The following is a 19,767-nucleotide window of genomic DNA, read 5'->3' on the forward strand; positions in this document are numbered from 1 at the left end:
TGTAAGGCTAGTAACTCATAGCTGTCATGTAATTATTTGCTGAATAGACAAACTCGCATAAAACTGAATTAGTCTCTAGAACTACATCTGTTTACAAGCATTGACATCAAGCATAATTTCTGAGAAAAATATGTGCAACCACTTACGTTTTCTTCAAATTAGTTACTCAGTTATGCTGAAATTAGTAAAACACACACTAACTAGTCAGACGTATGTACTTTAACTGAGAAAAATTTGAGGTTCGAAATACGTTATCTTCGTCGATAAGTTTTCATTGCGTTAAATCAATAGATCAACCTCTTTAAAATATTTCACTTTTCATAAATATTGTATCTAGTGTACTAATTCGACTAATTCCCTTGTGACATACACTACAGTGACCAGTATACGTTGCGTCTGAATTTGCTCAGACGTGTTAAGAATGAATATGCTAATAATCGTTCGTATGATGAAGGAGAATGAAATACACTGAAGAGAGAATTCCGGACGAGACCAGATGAGTGAGGAAGGAGTTAGAGATAACAGTGTAAAGCAGGAACGGAATTCTTATATATTTATTTATTGTCCACAGGGGGCCAAACTTGGACGGGACAAACAAGGACAGACAAAGGGATTAAGGCGATTACATCGCCCCCAGTGCGTAACTGGTACTTATTTAATCGACTCCGAAAGGCAAAGTCGACCTCGGCGGAATTTGAACTCAGAACGTAACGGCAGACAAAATACCGCTAAACATTTTGCCCGGTGTGCTAATGGTTCAGCCAGGTCGCTGTCTAAACGGAATGCTTATTAAATTAGTTTTCTATCAAAAATGTTTTTATATTACAAAATATATTTTACATGCAAAAATATGCAGAAAGAAAGCCTCAAGAAATTTTTAGTGAATTACGTGCTGACATGTATGTATACAAATCTATATGCATTTATATGTATATATGCATATTAATATGCATACACACACATTTACCTACCCCCTTCAAAATAAATAAATATATATATATATATATATATATATATATATATATATATATATATATATATATGCGTGTGTGTGTGTGTGTGTGTGTGTGTGTGTGTGTGTATGTATGTGTGTGTGTGTGTGCATGTATGTATATGCGCATGTGTCGAATTATTAATCGTAAACTTGTATAAGTGAATCGAACATTGTTTCCGCAACCCTTTAACCTCCTGCACATCCCAATACATAGAATCGTTAATTTCATGTTATGGTTCCCCAGTCATTCCGATAATATTAATATAACCCGTAAAATTTATTAAATAATATCGAAATTTGAATATTAATTGTTCTAAATTAGTTATTTTATCATAAATTTTATTTCTATGAATACTGATAATTATAATGGAAACAATTTTTTAACAAAAATTTATACTAATTATTTAAAACTTTCATTTTTTTCCAAAGATGTAATGTTTTCCGCCATTAATGAAAAAACAAAGCATAGATATATCAGCGCCTATTAATTTCACGTTTATTTTATGTTATTCTACTCCACAAAAGCAGAAATGTTTTATGGTTTATAATCATACGCTATTTTTCTAATATAACACGCATAAAATACTTCCATTGACACCCACAAAATTTATAACTTCTGAAAAAATGATTTCTTTTGAATACAAGATCGTTTAGTAAAATAAAAATTAATATTTCGTATTTCCTCTTTACTGTATTACCTTTTTCTGTGAGATTTTCCATGCTGTTTTTTTTTTTTTTGTCTTTTATCCAATATCAGTGTCAATACTTGTTAGAGATAAAGAAAGATCGTCTCGATTTGTGATTTGTAAAGGATTGTCATTTCTTTGGTTAGCAGGATAGATTCTCGATTAAAACCCGACTCTGACTTGTTAAGAAGTAATAATGTCATTGGAATATGATTTTAAATCCTGGCAAAACAATTGGAACCTCATAGCAATTTCACACGCTTCACTTTAAGCAATTCAGTTAATTATTAAATCTATCTTGAAGACAGTGAGATGGAATAATCATTAGTACGCCGGACGACATGCATAGCGGCATTTCGTCCGCCGATATCGATTTTGTGGTTCATATTTTCGGGAGTCGATAAAATAAATACCAGTGAAATACTGGGATGGAGAAAATCAACGAGACCCCTCCTCAAAGATTTCAAGCCACATTCTATAGTAGAGAGGATATTGAGCAGTTTGATTTCTTTGAAACTCAATGGAACTTTCGGCTAGTCTAACACCATCATTTGTATTGTCAGGTACTCGAGATAATGTTGTTCTAGTTGGTATTTCTCTATATTTTATCATGAGAATGTGAGAAGAGGGTGGCTAATGCTTTTGACAAATAAAGTGGAGAGAATTAACCTAATTATAAAGTCTTATGCGATATAGTCTACGGTATATTTATGCTGTTGATGGAAGTGTTTCATAAGACGGAAGAAAGTTGAAACTAGCTGATTAACTCTAAATGGAGGGTTATTATATCATGTTTCTTCAATTAGTGTTTCTACTCCTCACTGCAGGATGACTTGTAACTGATTGGTGGGTTGTAAATACTCTTTCATCTTCGAAATCCCCTTGGAAAAAGCTCCGGTCGTAGTAAGTTCCTTGGTTATTACAGATGTGTATGTTAACGGTTAGATTTGAGATTATCAGGGAACATTTCAAAGCAAGTTTATTAATTAGAGTATGAGGGTATGTAGGAACGATGTGCATACAAGATAACGAGCAGTTTTCTTCCTCAGAAAAGAATAATCAGAATTATAAAGCTCTAGGTTTATGGCTTTATGTGTTCAAGATCATAAGTTGCATTACAAAGACCAGTCTATCCTTACATATACATAGATGTATACACACACACACACTACACACACATATAGATAAACAGATAGATAGATAGATAGATAGATAGATAGATAGATAGATAGATAGGGCCTCAATAATTGCAGGTATAAACCTGAACTTGTAATCTGGATAGATTAACTGCAGATTTCTCAATAGTTCAGCACAGGTGTTCTCTTTTTCACAGATCTTCAGCTTTATCTTAGCATCCGCTGGGCAGCTGATTTCCACAACTGTGCACAGTTTCTCTTATCTCTCCCAAATCATTATATCAGGTCTGTTGTGCTTACATTTTATTGAGGTCTTCACTGGGACATTCCACCAGTATTCCTTTTTATTATTAGTCGCTATGGTTTCTACCATATTGTGGGTTCTTATTTCTTTGTCCGCTGGATTATCCTTCTGACGGGTTTTATGACAGAGTGTCCTAGCTCCAACATCATGTCTCATCGCTAGATAATACCGTGAGGATATTTTTGGACAACTACTTACGATGTGGGATATATCTTCAGTATGTATGTATGCCTGTGTATGTATGACAGTGTATGTATGTATCTCTCTATGAATGTATGTCTATACGAGTCAGTGTGGTCACAAAGAAAGGTAAGATGTGACCAGTCTTAGAAAGAGAAATCAAAAATCAATAAAAATACGGAATGGGGATTTTTTAAGCTGGTCTTACCAAAACTCATTATGATGTGTGGGGGTGCGTGTGTGTGTGTGTGTGTGTGTGTGTGTGTGTGTGTGTGTGTGTGTGTGTGTGTGTGTGTGTGTGTGTGTGTGTGTAAATGACGGCGAAAGTATTCTTAGTATAGAGACTGGATTATAATTACATTTATTCCAATGAAAGCCTATTCCGTTACTTAAGTTATGCATTTACTCACTATTTGATATGAATACATAGACACACACACACACACACACACCACATCTATGTAAATATACATATACAAGCATACAAATATAATCACACAAACACTCATAGACATATAAGAATATATATAGTGGTAAGCGTATACATACATCCATACGTTAACGTACACATTATACACGCTTACAAGCATAATCGTATATTATGTATTAGATGGCATCTATGCATCTAATTCAAATAATTTCTATGTTCAAACACCCCGTAGCGAATGGAATGAGATTTTCTAATACACGGTATTTATTTTCTTCAACTCCACAATATAATAATTTTCATTTTCACTTTGCATTTCCCATCATTCAAACTGCTACAATGGGATTCGAGGAATATCAAAGAACAGTTATTGAATGCAGAGGAGATGCCTACATATGTATGCGTGTATATACATTTATGTACCCACGCATACATATTTATGTCAACATATATTCGTCTCTATCTACTAGTCTATAATACATACATATGAATATATATAAAACTCTCTCTCTCTCTATATATATATATATATATATATATATATATATATATATATATATATATATATATATATATATATATATATATATATATATATATATATATATATATATATATATATATATATATATATATATATATATATATATATATATATATATATATATATATATATATATATATATATATATATATATATATATATATATATATATAGCAGGATGTGAATATGAAGACGTACAATGTAAAATATATATCTCCTTTTCAGAATCCCAATAAATAGTAAGAAATATTATGAAGATATAAATATTTTTCAGCGATTCGTTCACACACACACACATATGCACGCGCGCACGCAAACGCACGCACACACATATGTATACGTAAATTTATGCAAGTATGAATGAATGCATCCATATGTGTGTGTGTGTGTGTCATATAGTCAGAGATATAATTGCACATATGAATGAATGAAGATATACACTTAACAATCTTTCATGTGTATATCTTATGCGTATTCATAATTTCATGGATCATGTCATATATATATCACTGTGGGTAAATATATATGTGTGTGTGTGTGTGTGTGTGTGTGTGTGTGTGTGCGTGCGTGTGTGTGTGTGTGTGTGTGTGTGTGTGTGTGTGTGTGTGTGTGTGTGTGTGTGTGTGTGTGTGTGCGTGCGTGCGTGTGTGTGTGCATACATACATATTTAAGCAATTAACATAAGTATAAAAATGTATGTAAATTCACCGTGTATGTATATATATATAGAATTTAAAGATTTCTTCTCCCACAACAGTGTTTCTACTTATTTTTTTTCCCTATTGATTTCTTTCAACCCTTCAGCCTCCTTTTGTTCTCCTTCCTCTTCATCAACCTTCTCTTTCTCTTTTTTTACTCCTCCTTTCTCTCGTGTTGTTCTTGATGTTATTAGTATCATTATCATTATTATTGTCATTATTAATATATTCTTAACATTAATCATATTACTACTATCACTACAGTTATTTTTCTTAATATTTAACTATATTTCTTTCATAATATTTTATTTATCGAATTCACATTTTTGTATAATGTTGAGATTTTTAATACCATCATATGGACAAAAGACTTATCAAAATTTTCTATCAACTCCTATATAGACTTAAATTATTTTCTTAAGCTCCATAATGAACGCTTTCATATATCATATTTTAATTTTCTCTCGCTTCTACCTGAAAATCAAGTGAAAATTGAAACGAAATTTAAAAAAAGAAGCCAAACGGCAAAATAATTATTAAAGTATCATAAGTCATATTTTTATGTCATTAGATATTCTTTATCGAGTTTATATCTTTAAAGTTTTAGACCCTTGTTGTAGGAAGTTTGGGCGGATAAGAGGTACCATGCACATAAGCTGTAATTAATATAGATATCATTTTCATCATCTCACATGAATGTGTACACATCTACACACACACATATATGTTCATTCACACACACACATATATATTTTTTAAAGCAGAAAAGTAAAGACAGTTTGCCAACGCTTGACACGGACATTTAATTTAGATATATAATAATATATAAAACAGGTTTGTGTGTGTGTGTGTGTGCGTGCGTGCGTGCGTGCGTGCACGCTTTTCAGAGGATCGACTGGCAATCACTGCGGTTAGAGTTCAATACTTCTCCGCGGCAACTTGAGCAAATGGCTTCCGCTAGAGTCAATGACAAATGTGGGTTTACTGAAACCCGTCACTTGCATCTTTTTATCTTGTTACTGATTTCAGTCATTAGATTGCGACCATACTGGGGCACAGCCTTGAGGAATGTTATATGAACAAATCAATCCCAGGACTTTTTTGTGTTTTTGGAAACCCCGCTAAGTTACGCGCACGTGAACACACCAACACCGGTTGTCAACCCATGGGCGGGAGACAAACACACAGATAGATATATATATATATATATATATATACGACGAGCTTTCTTCAGTTTCCGTCTAGCAAATCCACAAATCCACTCACAAGATTTCGGTCAATATCCGAGGATATAGTGTAAAACACATGCCCAAGGTGCCACGCTGAACCCAGAAACGCGTGCGATGCAGTGGGGCTGAGCGCAGACCCACACACATATATATATATATATATATATATACACACATATATATCAATGATGTCGGCACTCTCTAGCTTGCAGGACATGTACCCAAGGAAACTGTGCGGAAGACCACTATGTGTGAGTGTGTTTGCGCGCGCGTGCGCGTGCGTGCGTGCGTGTGCGTGTGTGCCTTTGAGTTTGTATGCTCACCACCAAAAGTTTTTAAATTTACGTAACCTAGAGGTTTGGTATACGTGACCAAAAATGTAAGTACCAAGCATAAGAATTTTGTACAGGGACCAATTCGTTCCACTAAACTCTCGACGGCGTTGCCCCAGTTTGGCCACAGCCCAACCAATGAAACAAATAGATGAGAGTTTACTCAGCATTATATCTCCGAAGATACATTCAAAGGAGCCGAAAATCAATCTTGTTCTGGTTACACAACGTAGTAGGCCTCTTTCAAAGGGAGCAGGGAGCACTACTATTTGGGGGTGGGGGAAGGACAAGAAATGATGGCAGAAATTCTTAGTGGTCGGTCGAAATGCTTGCTAGAAATAATAGCAAAAATCTCCAGAAGATGCGCAGAATTTTCTCCTTGTAAATAAAAAAAAAAACAACACTTTGGGAAAATGTGACCCTGAGCAGGACAAGAGAAATATGTGTGGGAACAAGGGCCGGAATATCTTTGATCGTTAGTCTGTGGAACCAAGGCTGACCTAAGCTGAAAAGAGAAACGTTACAATGTCGGCAACAACGACTACAAAAAAAAAATCAATAACAAAGTAGCAAAAACAAAAACAACGACGACGACGACTAAGGCGACGAGGACGGGAAGGACGACGACGAGGGGGAAGGTCTATGAAACAACTGCTGTTGTTATTTCGGCAAAATAATAATAATAATAATAACAAAAACCGGAGTGTGAATATATATGATTGATGTATTTGCATATATCTGGGTAGAAGCCAACCGAGTTTGATTGAAAAGGTTATCCCTGGTCATGGTTAACTGTTTATTGATTGGTGCAGGAAGGTGTTGGTGATGATGATGATGATGACGATGACGATAGCGATGGTGATGAGGGCGAGGAGGACGACGTCGACGATGAGGAGGAGGAGTAAGACGCCGACGACGTTGACTGATGATAACGACGATGAGGATGATGACATGATAGCGATGATGATGGTTACGCTGGTGAAAATTGCTTGCTATGTTTGTCATTTATAGTGGCGGTGTTGTTATTAGTGTCCTTTTCTTTCACTGGCGGTGGTGGTAGCGGCGGCGGCGGTGGTGATGACGACGATGATGACGGCAATGATGATGAAACTTGTAGCGCATGCGTTGGCAGAGACGTTCGGTCGAACGGCGCTGGTGTCGTAGTTTTGTCGAGGGATCAATTCTAATCAACCAGCTTTATGTCGGAAGGCATTCCAACCGTGACCATCATGCATAGTTTGTGCAATGAAAGACTGAACTATGTCTACGTGCCCTTCCTGCTTGCAAATTAATTAATTAATGCAAGAATTTCTCCGCCACATTTCCTTGCAATTTCCTTGGACGAATTGGTCGACCTCGTAACAGACTTCCTCGTTCAGTGTCAAGTTGGTGTAGCTATTGTTGTAGTTGTTGGAGGTGGTGGTTGTAGTGGTGACGGTGCTGGTGCGACGAAGTGAGAATGGTGGTGCGATGACGCGTTGGCGTGTGGGGGGGGGCGACTAGGCTATAAACTTCCTCTTCAAGGTTGTGATGTTGCCATTTGAGACGCTTGTGTTGCTGTTGATGTCTGCCTACCCCTTATCATCATCAGCAGCATCATTATTATCGTCTCATCATCATCATCATTATCGTCTCATCATCATTATCGTCTCATCATCATCATCATAGTAGTAGTAGTAGTGGTGGTGGTGCTAGTGGTAGTTGTGAAAATTGCAGTAGTAGTAGTAGTGGTGATGGTGCTGCCGCAGCTGGTTGTGGTGGTGGTGGTGCTGTTGCTGGTCACAGGTGTATGGTTGTTTGAGCCGGTGGTGATGGTAGGTAGGAATATTAAGAAGACGGAGGGGAAGAAAAGGTAAGGAATTGCAAAAGAAATTTGTTAAAAAGTGAAAGTAAAATATATTGATGGTAACAAAACGAAGAGACAAGTGTAAAATATCATGTTACTTATCTTTACACACATGCAGGCCATGAAATATATATACAACTACATCCATCTATCAACATATATACATGCATATATATATATATATATATATATATATAATGTATGTATACACACACTCACACACAAGGATATAAAATTTTAAAACGTGCGAACTCAATATATGTGTGTGTGTGTGTTTATATATGCCCCACTGTCTTTCTCTATATACCTACCTACATACATACACACACATGTATATATACATATACATACATATATATACCTTCAATGAAGGTATACATACATATACCTTCAATGTATAATTATGTTACAACGTTCATATACAGTGTATATATAAATGTGTATATATATATATATATATATATATATATATACCGTGTATGTAACCGTTATTACATAATTATACATTGAAGATATAAATCTCCTTGCACACATGCATTATTATTCCATATGTACCAAGTTAGATGGCAATCTTCCAGCTCTACTCCTGAAATATGTATATACAGTTTTTTATTTATTTATTTTTTTTTTTTTTTGTGTTAGCTAATGCGATTATAGCAGTTTACTAAGATAAAAAATACTATAAAAGAGACAGAATTTTCATATTTATCATATTTATTTTATACGGTTTTTTGTTGCTTTACTTTCAATTATTCTTTTTATTTCCTAATTCAGTTCAATTTTATTTTATGTTATTTCATTTTTTTTCTGTGTTCTTTATTTTTTCGTTGCGTTTTTGAAAATATATTGGCAGAACTGTGAAGTATATTGATCATCAATATGATGTAAGTGCTCAGCTATGATATTAGTGAAGATGATGATGATGTGGAGGAGGAGGAGGACGACGACGAAGATGACGATGAGAACAAGAAGGAGGTGTTGGAGGTGGATGATGATAAGGACGAGAAGGAACCGGTGGTGCAGGAGTGATACAGGAGGTGGAGGTTAATGAGGATGATCTGGTGATATCGTCATTTTTCTAGCTCAACTATTCAGTCTTGGTGGAGAAGAGATAGAATTGAAATATGTTCCAAACGTGACCATCCCGTTCTATTTTTCACTCAGTGTAATCTACCATAAAAAAAGCTACTAGCCTTAATGGTGTGCCACCGTTCACAAAAAACGTTCCAGTTAAGACCACACCTTTTTAATTAAGGTAAAGTGTACATGATATCATACAAGATTTACATTTTGTAATAATAAGTTGTGAGATGAGGGACAGGTGGTTGCTATTTCTAGCAGATCGAGTAATCAACATCCATAAACAAATTAGACCTTCCTGCATGACAAACGCATGGTGGTCAGAACTGTCTTCTCCATGAGGAGTGATTTGGTGCCGTTAACACACACACACAAAATTTTCTTTATATATATATGTGTGTGTGTGCGTGTGTGTGTGTACTAGCAGAGACACCCGGCGTCGCTCGGGATTAAAATGGTATAGTTTATATATATATAAATATATATGTATATATATATATATATATTACAGTTATGTTGAAACAGGTGAATCGGGAAAGTGCAGCATTGACGACAAAACATTTGTGGAGTAAATGATGGTCTAATTCGACTAATCGACATGTAATACATAGGAAGATTGGAGGATTCCAAGTGCTAACCTATCATGGAAAATTGGGGGTGAAGGTATGGAATTTTCTAACCCACCGCAAAGCTCAGTGGAATACACCCCTTTGAGGCGGTCAGCGCTACGTCTAACACGAGCCGTCGTATGGTTGACAGTCAAATGAATGGAGGTGTAATGGAGATATTCTAGGTAAATGGGTACATTCTAGAAATGGGTTGCAATGGGAGACGGTAAGGAGCTCGTAGTGCTTGCAATATTACCTTACCGCCCGAGCAGCACATGCCATTAGTTTCATTTGGAAATTTGAAAGCTTTGCAGAAACGACAATTAGAGTGTAGTACACCATTTTGTACAGAATTATCATTTTTATAGGAATAGGATGTATCACATCTGTATTGGACCTCTGTCTAATCTGGCGTGTTAAACGTTGTTCTAATGATTCGGCATTAAGTGTTACAGCATGCCTTAGCTGATATTGGGAAAATCTCATCTCCCTTCTCTCTAGAGACTGACGTGCTGCGGCATGCATCTGCTGACCTTGAGAAAGTCTCGTCTCCTTTCTCTGTCGAGACACTCGCCTTTGTTTTCTGTAATTGTGCTCGCTTTATAGGTGTTTCTGGAGGGATTACGTCTTTTCTTTGGTGGAATATTTTTTCAATATTGTAAACAAAAAATTATGAACATGGAAAAAATAAACATTAATCTCTATTTTTGTAAGCAATTGTAAATATATATTATGTCCGTATTTTTGTATGCTGTGTAAATTTATGAAATATAAGCAAATGAACGAGATAGCACATGTATGGAACTGCTAATTTAACGGTAAATGCCACAATAATCATTACAAAGAGACAAAGAATTTTATGTCTTACCTTGCAACTTCTGCGATAATTATCATCCGGTGGTAATTAATCCGTAAATATGAATTATTTTAAAGGAAATGAATATAAAATTTTATATTGACACTGGCCAACTCACACTTCACGCAGGTCAGTCGTCCACAAAGTATATAAAACAAGCAACACACAACAAGGAGAAAGAGACAAAAATAAAATAACACGTGTCAAATTTTTTTTTTTTTCTTCCTAAAAACGTTCAATGACGTTAACTGGAGTTTGGGGTTCGAATAGACGTCATTCTATCTTTTGATTTATCATTACGTTGTATATATATATATATATATATATATATATATATATACAGTAAATATTTTATAAGCTTAAAGCTTATAAACGATAACCGTGCATTGACTAGGGTAAATAGTCTAATATAATAGTTCGCAGAACGCACCGGACTACCATTACGTTGATGGCTGACACAAGTAAAATAATAAAAGAATATATATATATATTTATTTATATATGTTAAATTCGTTTATGATAACGTTAAGGATATACAAATAAAGCTGCTATTTCAATATGCCGGTTATCGTTCAGTAATACTCACTAATGAGGCAGTATTTCGTGGTTACATCATGGTTATACTGATATAATGTACAATAAATATAAACATAACAATAATTAATTTTAGAATGGAATTTATAAATATTTAATGCATCGCTACGCGCGTTCCCGCAATTCACATAACTTTAGAGTCCGAGACCTTGAGATGCTTACAATATTGTCTATAATATTCGAGGGCATCAGGTTTATGATCATCGATCATCATCGTTTATTCATTTCTGCGGAGGGGCACATCAAAACCATCGGTCAGTCGGTGTTTTTTTTTTTTATCATACATGACTTTCATTGAAAAAAGATTCAATGCAGTTGTGTCAGGCATTACGAATAAAATAACCAGGTGCAACAAAACGCTTCATGTAAGATATAGGATCCCTAATGCCTACTGAAATTGCGATCTCATTTCATGGACTTTCATTTATTACTAACTGCCAAATTTGTGTTCAAAAAAATTTATTTATTACCTAAGTTGCTTTATAGCATATAATAAACTGCTAACGAAACTGATAATCGTACACTTTACGTTTATCAACTTGAAAATACTTCTAACTGCGGACTAATTTAAATTAAACCGTTCACAAGTGTGTGGCATTATAATAAATTACACCGTCCAAATTACGGGTCCTTTTGCTAGTATACACACACACACATATGTCTGTGATTGTGTGAGCGTGTGTCAGTTTTTGTGTCAAAGCTTCCCCACCCCTATACAACTGGCGTTCGTTTGTGCACGTCCCCGTTGCTAGCACTACACAAAACTGGAAAGAAAGTTAGCTTCAAATAAACAAATAAATTAGAACACAGACCAACAACAGAAATCTGGAAAACCGACGAATGTTTTTATCCAATATAAGCCACAAACCAATAAATAAATTATTTTATACTATAATAAACAGCATCAGAAACTCTCAGAATAGCCATATCATGTGATAGATTTCCTGAGTAGTTTCATTTGGGTCGGTGTTGCGACTGAACCCTCAGATATTGTAGACCACCACTTACCTCGTGGGCCATCAGATTGATTGACATGAAGGATTCGCGAACATTTCCGCTGCCAGAGTAAAATCACCAATTTAAATGTCTCAAATTTTGTAATCAATATATTGAACGTTTTCCCCCCACCGTGCACCACTTTTCTTTTTAAAGCATTTGAAACACTGTCCACTCGACATAATCCCTGAGCATAATATAGACACAGTGTCATGTACAGATGCTATCATTGTTACATTCTCCCACCATTGACCAGTTACGATTCCACACTTCCTCCAGCTCTCCCTCGAAGATCATTCCAATCGTCTAGATTTAATAGTTGCACTATTGAATCCGGAATTTCCTTTCTTACTGGCATCATCATCATCATCATCATCTTTTAATCGTTTCTGCGACAACTGGCGTATTAGGTCTGCCTAATCATGATTGTCCTGATGTTAAACATCAAAAATAGCTAGTGTCCAGTTTCTTGTACTTCGTATGTATCAAATTATTCGTTCAAACATCACGGAAATTTAAAAGCTATTTCTCTTGCGGTTCTTGACCAAATATTTCGTTCTACCGTAAACGATGTGATTTTAACTGACCATCAAGAAGAATTGAACTTATATACTTCGTTTATGTTACTAATATTCACAGTTGATTGTTTCTAGGAGTTTAAATATATCCACCACAATTCTTTCAAATGACATCAATTCAAGTGAATAATCGATAAGAGTGCTAAGTGTCCTTTTAGTGAAACGAAGAGTGAGATTTTAATTTAAATATTGTAGTCACAGTGGAAAAATAAAATTCCGAATTGTCTGGGATGAGTGAGTCTTTGTAATTGTGAAATTTAGATGACTGTTTAAAGTGAATTAATTGCGGGACATTTCTGAGGAATCTTTGATCATTATTGCATTCAAAATATGTCATTTATTAAATTTTTAGACTGGAAAAATACCCTTGGGAAATACTAAGAGGAAAACGGCAATTAATGTGTAACTGCACATTTAAGTGCGTTAAAATGAACAACTAAAATCTAGATCTGTTCGTAGGAATAATAGAAACAAAGTTGTTCAATGTGTCCAGAATTTAAATCTATTCATTTTGTTTTATAATTGATTTTGAAAGAAATTAAATTATGTCTTTGTTTACAGAAAATGTCACAAGATCAGATAATTGAAAAATATTATTCTATTATTCCGAAATTAAATACATCACTTCAGACGGTGCTTTTGACTCTTAATCATTTAGACAAAGAACGTGCAGCTGGCTGAGCCAACGGCAATCCGCATTGAGCATCAGAGAATCAAATGTTCAAAATACGTTACCAGTATTACATCGTCTTCATTTTTTCCCCCCTTTCTTTTGGGCTCCGAACACGAAAGAAAAGTGTGCGTTGTAAATCTACATTCAACTCTATCGTTTCCACTCTACACTGAACTCAGATAATTAACTGACATAATTGAATGAAGAGAATTACATAACACTAATTAGTAACTAATTAACTCAGCAGGGCAAATTTTTCACTATCAATTCAAATGCATTGTGATCGTTACAGCTGAGGATAATTCCGTTGCTGGATTGCTGCATCATCAGTCCTAACATCACCACCATTGCCGTTGTAGTCGCTGTCGTCGACGTCATCGTCATCACCTTCATCATCATCATTAGCATTTCCATCATCATCATCATCATCATAATTATCATCGTCATTGTCATCGACATTGCCGCCGTCGTCATCATCGTCATCATTGATTCCAATGATGCAGAGAAAAAGTTTGTCGGCATTACTGCGCACCTGGTCGTTGCTGAATGGATATTTGCTGGAAATTGACTGCTGTTTCTAGGAGAAGCTATAGCAATATATAGACACCCACATTGGTGTCTGCCTTTAAGGTAAGAAAGTGGCACATAGCAAGACGCGGTTGTAAGTACAACGTGTCGGAAAGTAGGAGATAAAAGAAGATGGTCACGACTGGAATACATTTTGATGAGATAAGTTTATCAGGTTGAACCTAGAACAACTCAGCAACAACAACATCTACGACTACTACTATTAATAATAATAATAATAATGAGAAGAAGAAGAAGGTTTACTATAATATTATAGTAAACCATCTGTTGTATATGGACGATCTGAAGCTGTTTGCTAAAAGTAGGGCTGTTAACAATTGTTAAAAAGTACAGCAGTGAGATCAGGATGGAGTCCCACACTGCGACAGGCGAGATGGAGTCGTAATGGGGGAGCCTGACTCCTTTGTCAGCCATTACAGAAGTGCTCTCGCGTGGCTAAGAGTTGTTTTGACTGTTATTTCTAGCAATGATGGTGCTCACTAGCATCCTGCGACACTTTAGTGACAACTGTACTTGTTGCGTCGGTTCTAAATTGCGAATAAGATATATGTATTTGTGTGTGTGTGTGCATGCATATATATATATATATATATATATACGACGGGCTTGTTTCTGTTCCGTCTACCAAATACCACTGACAAGGCTTTGGTCGGCCCGAGGCTACAGTAGAAATCACTCGCCTACTGTGTCACGCAATGGGACTGAACCCGCAGCCTTGTTATTGGTAAGCAGGCTTCTTACCAATCAAGCTACACCTGCGATTACTACAATAAATATAAAATGCATGAACATAGCGCTGAGAGTGGCGGAAGAAAAATGTTAGAGCGTAGTGTAGGATTGAAACTTTACAATGTTTACGTGAAATTAAACTCCATAAATAACAAATGTTTAATATCGTAGTCCGATAGCAGTGTGACCAAATATGCATAAATAAACAGTGATTAATGCAACAATTAAATGTTTTCTTCATTATGAAAATGCCAGTCATGCCTCTATACTGGATATTTATGACAGCTAACTTAATAATTTTCGCTAACAAATCATTTAGGTGATCTGATTAAAGAATTCCCTAAATAGGAATTTGCGTAATGTCAAACCATCTGGATTGCAAACGTCAGGAGAAACAGAATGTTTAAATCAAAATAATGTTCATCATCATCATTATCATCACCGTCATCATCATCATCATCATTGTCGTCACCATCTTCGTCTTCATCACCACCAACGTAATCATCATCATCCGTGTCCTCCTCTTCCTCCTCGTCATCACCATCATCATGATAATCGTCATCATCATCATCGTCCTCTTTATCATCGTCGTCGCCATTGTGATGTTAACGATCGTCGTCGTAGCTGTAATCGTCGTTATTGTTATCATCGACATCTCATCGTTGATGTTGTCGTTATCACCATCTCCAGTGGCAACCACCGCCATCACAACGACGACCGCCACCACCATCGCCACCACCAAAACCGTTACTCCCATCATCATCATCATCTTCATCATCTTCATCATCATGATTTCCACGATCTTCATCATCGTCGTCGTCGTCGTCGTCTTCGTCATCCTCTTCATAATAATGATCATAATTGTGGTCAACTGCATCACAAACATAATTGGCATCATCATCGTCCTAATCCTCCTGATCCCCCTCTCTTCCTCCTCCTGATCCCCCTCTCTTCCTCCTCCTCCTCCTGATAATCATCACCATCATCGTCACAACAGAATACTGACGTTCATATTTTCTACAATCTCTAACTGCTCAGATACATTTCCAACACACTGTACCACGAATCATTAACAATCATGGAAACATTTGATTCATATTGCTGAGAATTAACCTCCCTGAGAATTAACTTCCCGTTCCTTTCTCGCTCTTCTTCCAAGTGTAATTATCCACTAACCTCTCAGTGCAATTTTTCATCCTGTAATCATCCCACATTTGAATTCTGTTGCAGTCATTTGTCTTGCAAGCCTAATGTCTTTAATGACAAGCAACTTTCCCGCTACAATTATGCTACCGTACCCCTCTATTACAAACTGCCTCCACAACAGCCATTTACTTACATAATAAATTTGTTCAAACAGTTAGCAGGAACTGTATAATATGTTTGATATATTGATACAATTGTTGTTTAACCCGGGGTCTGATGTTTCAGGATACAAATGATCAAAGCCACTCAACATTTAGCCAGTTTATTTATTTATTTATATATTTTTGCCTCTTAGAATCTACGTTGTCTAACGTATCCTTTTTTTTGGAAACATTAGTCTTGGAAGTCGAATATTTTAGGCTGATATCTCTAGCATCACCACTGACTGCAGAGCCAATGATTCATGCTTTTCAGAGTTGAACTGATGTGATTTAAGGGAGATTTGGCAGCTATTTCTAACAGATCTAGAGACCACTGGGTGGCCCCATCAGTAGCTCGTAGCTGTGCCAGTAGAAGCAATAATACGAAAGTGTTGTTCAGTACCTACAGGCAGTGGTTTTAGTAATAATCACTTAGAGTCTATGTTTTCCTATTGAACGGTCAAAAACAGTTTGTATTAATCAACATCTCGAGATTAAATTTGTTAAAGATCTAATATTCTGTGAGACAAATTATTGATTATTTTCTTTCTATTTTTTTTTTTCATTTTGCTTTGTTATACTATATTCCGGAATATTTACCTGATCAGTTTGTCAGTGTCAGGCTGGCGAATGATCAAAGTCTTCATAAGCTGACGCATATACAGGCTAAATAACATCATGGTGATGTTAACATTAGAACAAAAGAACTGCTAACTTCCAGACCGAATACGACAGATACAGACACTTGCAAGCATTTATTACGGTATTTTTGTTTTTTATTAGCTTTGACTAACATCTTCAACGGAATATTTCGACAACATTGTACTTCAAAGTAAAACAATCAAACCTGTAGCCTGATGAAGATGATGCAATTTTATTTTCGCAACGTTAAAAGAAACGCTTCCACCAATTGCCATATGAGACACTAGTGCAAATACTCCATCGTTTACGACAATGAGTAGTTCAGTAGATTCGATCAACGAACCAGCGTGTTCGTAAAAGTAACGTGCAAGTGACTGGGCACTCGACAAAAACATGTGCCTTTAACATGATTCTTAGAAAGATTCAGTGTGACACAGAATGCAACAAGGCTGGCCTTTTGGAATACAGGTACTCCTCATTTTTGCCGGCCGAGTGGACTGGAGTAACTTGAAATAGAGTGCCTTGCTCAAGGATACAACACACCGCTGATCGTGAGCCGAATACCCGAAGAAGTAAGCCACACGTTTTCACATAAATAAGTGTTAAGACATTTGTGCCTCATCAAGAAACAGCTGTCAAGAACGAAGTAGATGAAAGCAGGGATAAACTTTGCCAGAAAATCAACTTTGCATTTCTGTATTCCAGGGTAAAATAAAATGTACCATTCTGGGTATTAGATGGTGGTACTCTAAGTACATCGGGCCGGATGCCTTGAGGTACACATCTCAGCTATTTGCTTTTTGAGTTCAAATCCCAGTATGGCCTACTTGACTGGTAGACTGGTTCCGATTCCTCTGTCAATGCAATCAAATAACGTAAGTATCTCCAGCTGATTCCATACTATTATAAGAATTCTGGCGAAGTTTTGGGCATCGCGATACTTTTCTTCCACGCTCCCACAACCACCAGAGGCCTTTTAAATGACCATAGACATTGCTTTCCATTTTGTCACTAAGATAATAAAATTAAAATAAGCCAATCCACCGAAAACATCAAAATTATATGTATCGGTAATAATCTAGAAAATTATCGCGTATATAAATACATTAAATAATTTGTCAATTTGTTTTCGATAATATTTAATTTTGTGCTGAAGTCTAACATTTGTCAAAGCTACCAATCATAATGGTAGAGGAAATTAATTCATTTATCAGTCGTTTATCAGTTGCCAATATATTTGAATTAACTCAAATTAGTATGCTACCCCTAAAAAGAGAATGGCTTCGTGCCTATGTAAGGAATCTTTATTATTATAAATGAGAAGGCTGCGAGTTGTCAGAATAGTTGGAGCATCGAAAATGTGATTTCCGATATTCGTCTCGATTCTTTACGTTCGAGTTTCAAATTCCGCCAAGGTCAACTTTACCTTTCAACATTTCAGTATCGATAAAATAAAGTAATATTCAAGTACGAGGGTTGATGTAATCAACAATCTCTCTCCCATTACAAACTGCAGTCCTCGTGTTAAAATTTGAAGCAAATATGTATTTTTTTTAAATATAAGAGACGTAAGGATGGTGAATAAACAGAACAGTTAAAATGTCGATAACAATGACTAACGTTGCCTTACAGTGATTCTTACTACCGTCCCGCTTTTATCCATCCTGGAAATATAAAAGAGAATTTCTTCCTGTCGTCTCTACAGGATCGATAGAATAGAGTACCAGTCAAGAAGTTAATGATATCGTCTGATAACCAACCCTTAATATTTATAATCTTCAGCCTAAATGTAATGCAAAATACTCCCTTTCTCATGGTGGCCCATTGGCAGCAGCTATAGATCGTCAGACAAACTGTTTCGCACTATCTAGTTCTGGCCGTTGCTGTTGTGCGTTCGAATCCATCCGAGTTCGAGTTCGATGGATTAAATACTAGTGAAATATTTAGATCAGTTTAATTGATACTTTCCATCAATCCGCCCCACATTTCTGGTTTTCTCTCAGTGCAAAGAAACGTAATTTTGTGTGTGTGTGTGTGGGATTCACTTCTGCAGTTCTTCAATTCTCATGTTTCGTTTTATATAGGCCGAGCTTAGATAGCAATATGTGACACCGAGCAAACATAGAGGAGGGTGATGACAAAAGGATTTAAACACTGTCAAGAGTCGGATCTTTCGTACATTCGTCGGGCCACTGGGATTGAATTTGAGACCAACATGATCGCAAAGAGAACTTCTAAACCATACAACCATACAGGCGCCTGTACACTTAATTAACAACTAAGTACATATTGAAATCCTTTCCTAACATAGAAATCGGATTGCAAACGCCTTTGGCTGGCTAAAAATATAAGGACGAAACTACTTTCCTGTTGCCATTTCCTTTTCAATTGAAATCCAGCAAATTAACAAATTGCTTTTAGCAGCTTCAGAACATATTTTCTCGGCAACATTGTTATAGTTATATGGATTTTAATAAATAAATTTAATTATAGAGTAAGGACAATTTTGAATCGTCAATTTTCTTTAAGCAGCCATTATTTCTTTGCATTCAAGAAAGCAGTGAAAACCATTGAAAATTTTCTGAAGCTTTTTTGGAACATTTCCTTACATGGTATACAAAGGACTTTTATTTTTCACTTCTATTTCTTTTTCAATAATCTAACTACCAAATATGTCTTTCTAAATATACGGAAAAAAAAT

At 35.8% G+C, this 19,767-nt stretch overlaps 2 long non-coding RNA genes across 2 annotated transcripts; one reads left to right on the forward strand and one right to left on the reverse strand.

Annotated features, from left to right (window-relative positions):
* Positions 1–7,236: 7,236 nt before the first annotated feature.
* Positions 7,237–15,279, reverse strand: LOC149132110 (uncharacterized). Its single transcript, XR_016245119.1, has 2 exons — positions 10,933–15,279; positions 7,237–8,305 (listed from the first exon to the last, which is right to left on the reverse strand). It is a non-coding gene; the product is annotated as an uncharacterized LOC149132110 (long non-coding RNA).
* Positions 8,273–10,549, forward strand: LOC149132111 (uncharacterized). The gene is made up of 2 exons (XR_016245118.1): positions 8,273–8,382; positions 9,230–10,549. It is a non-coding gene; the product is annotated as an uncharacterized LOC149132111 (long non-coding RNA).
* Positions 15,280–19,767: the final 4,488 nt, after the last annotated feature.

The sequence above is a fragment of the Octopus bimaculoides genome, chromosome 18, assembly GCF_046866305.1.
Source record: "Octopus bimaculoides isolate indiv1 chromosome 18, ASM4686630v1, whole genome shotgun sequence".
Classification (NCBI taxonomy): domain Eukaryota; kingdom Metazoa; phylum Mollusca; class Cephalopoda; order Octopoda; family Octopodidae; genus Octopus; species Octopus bimaculoides.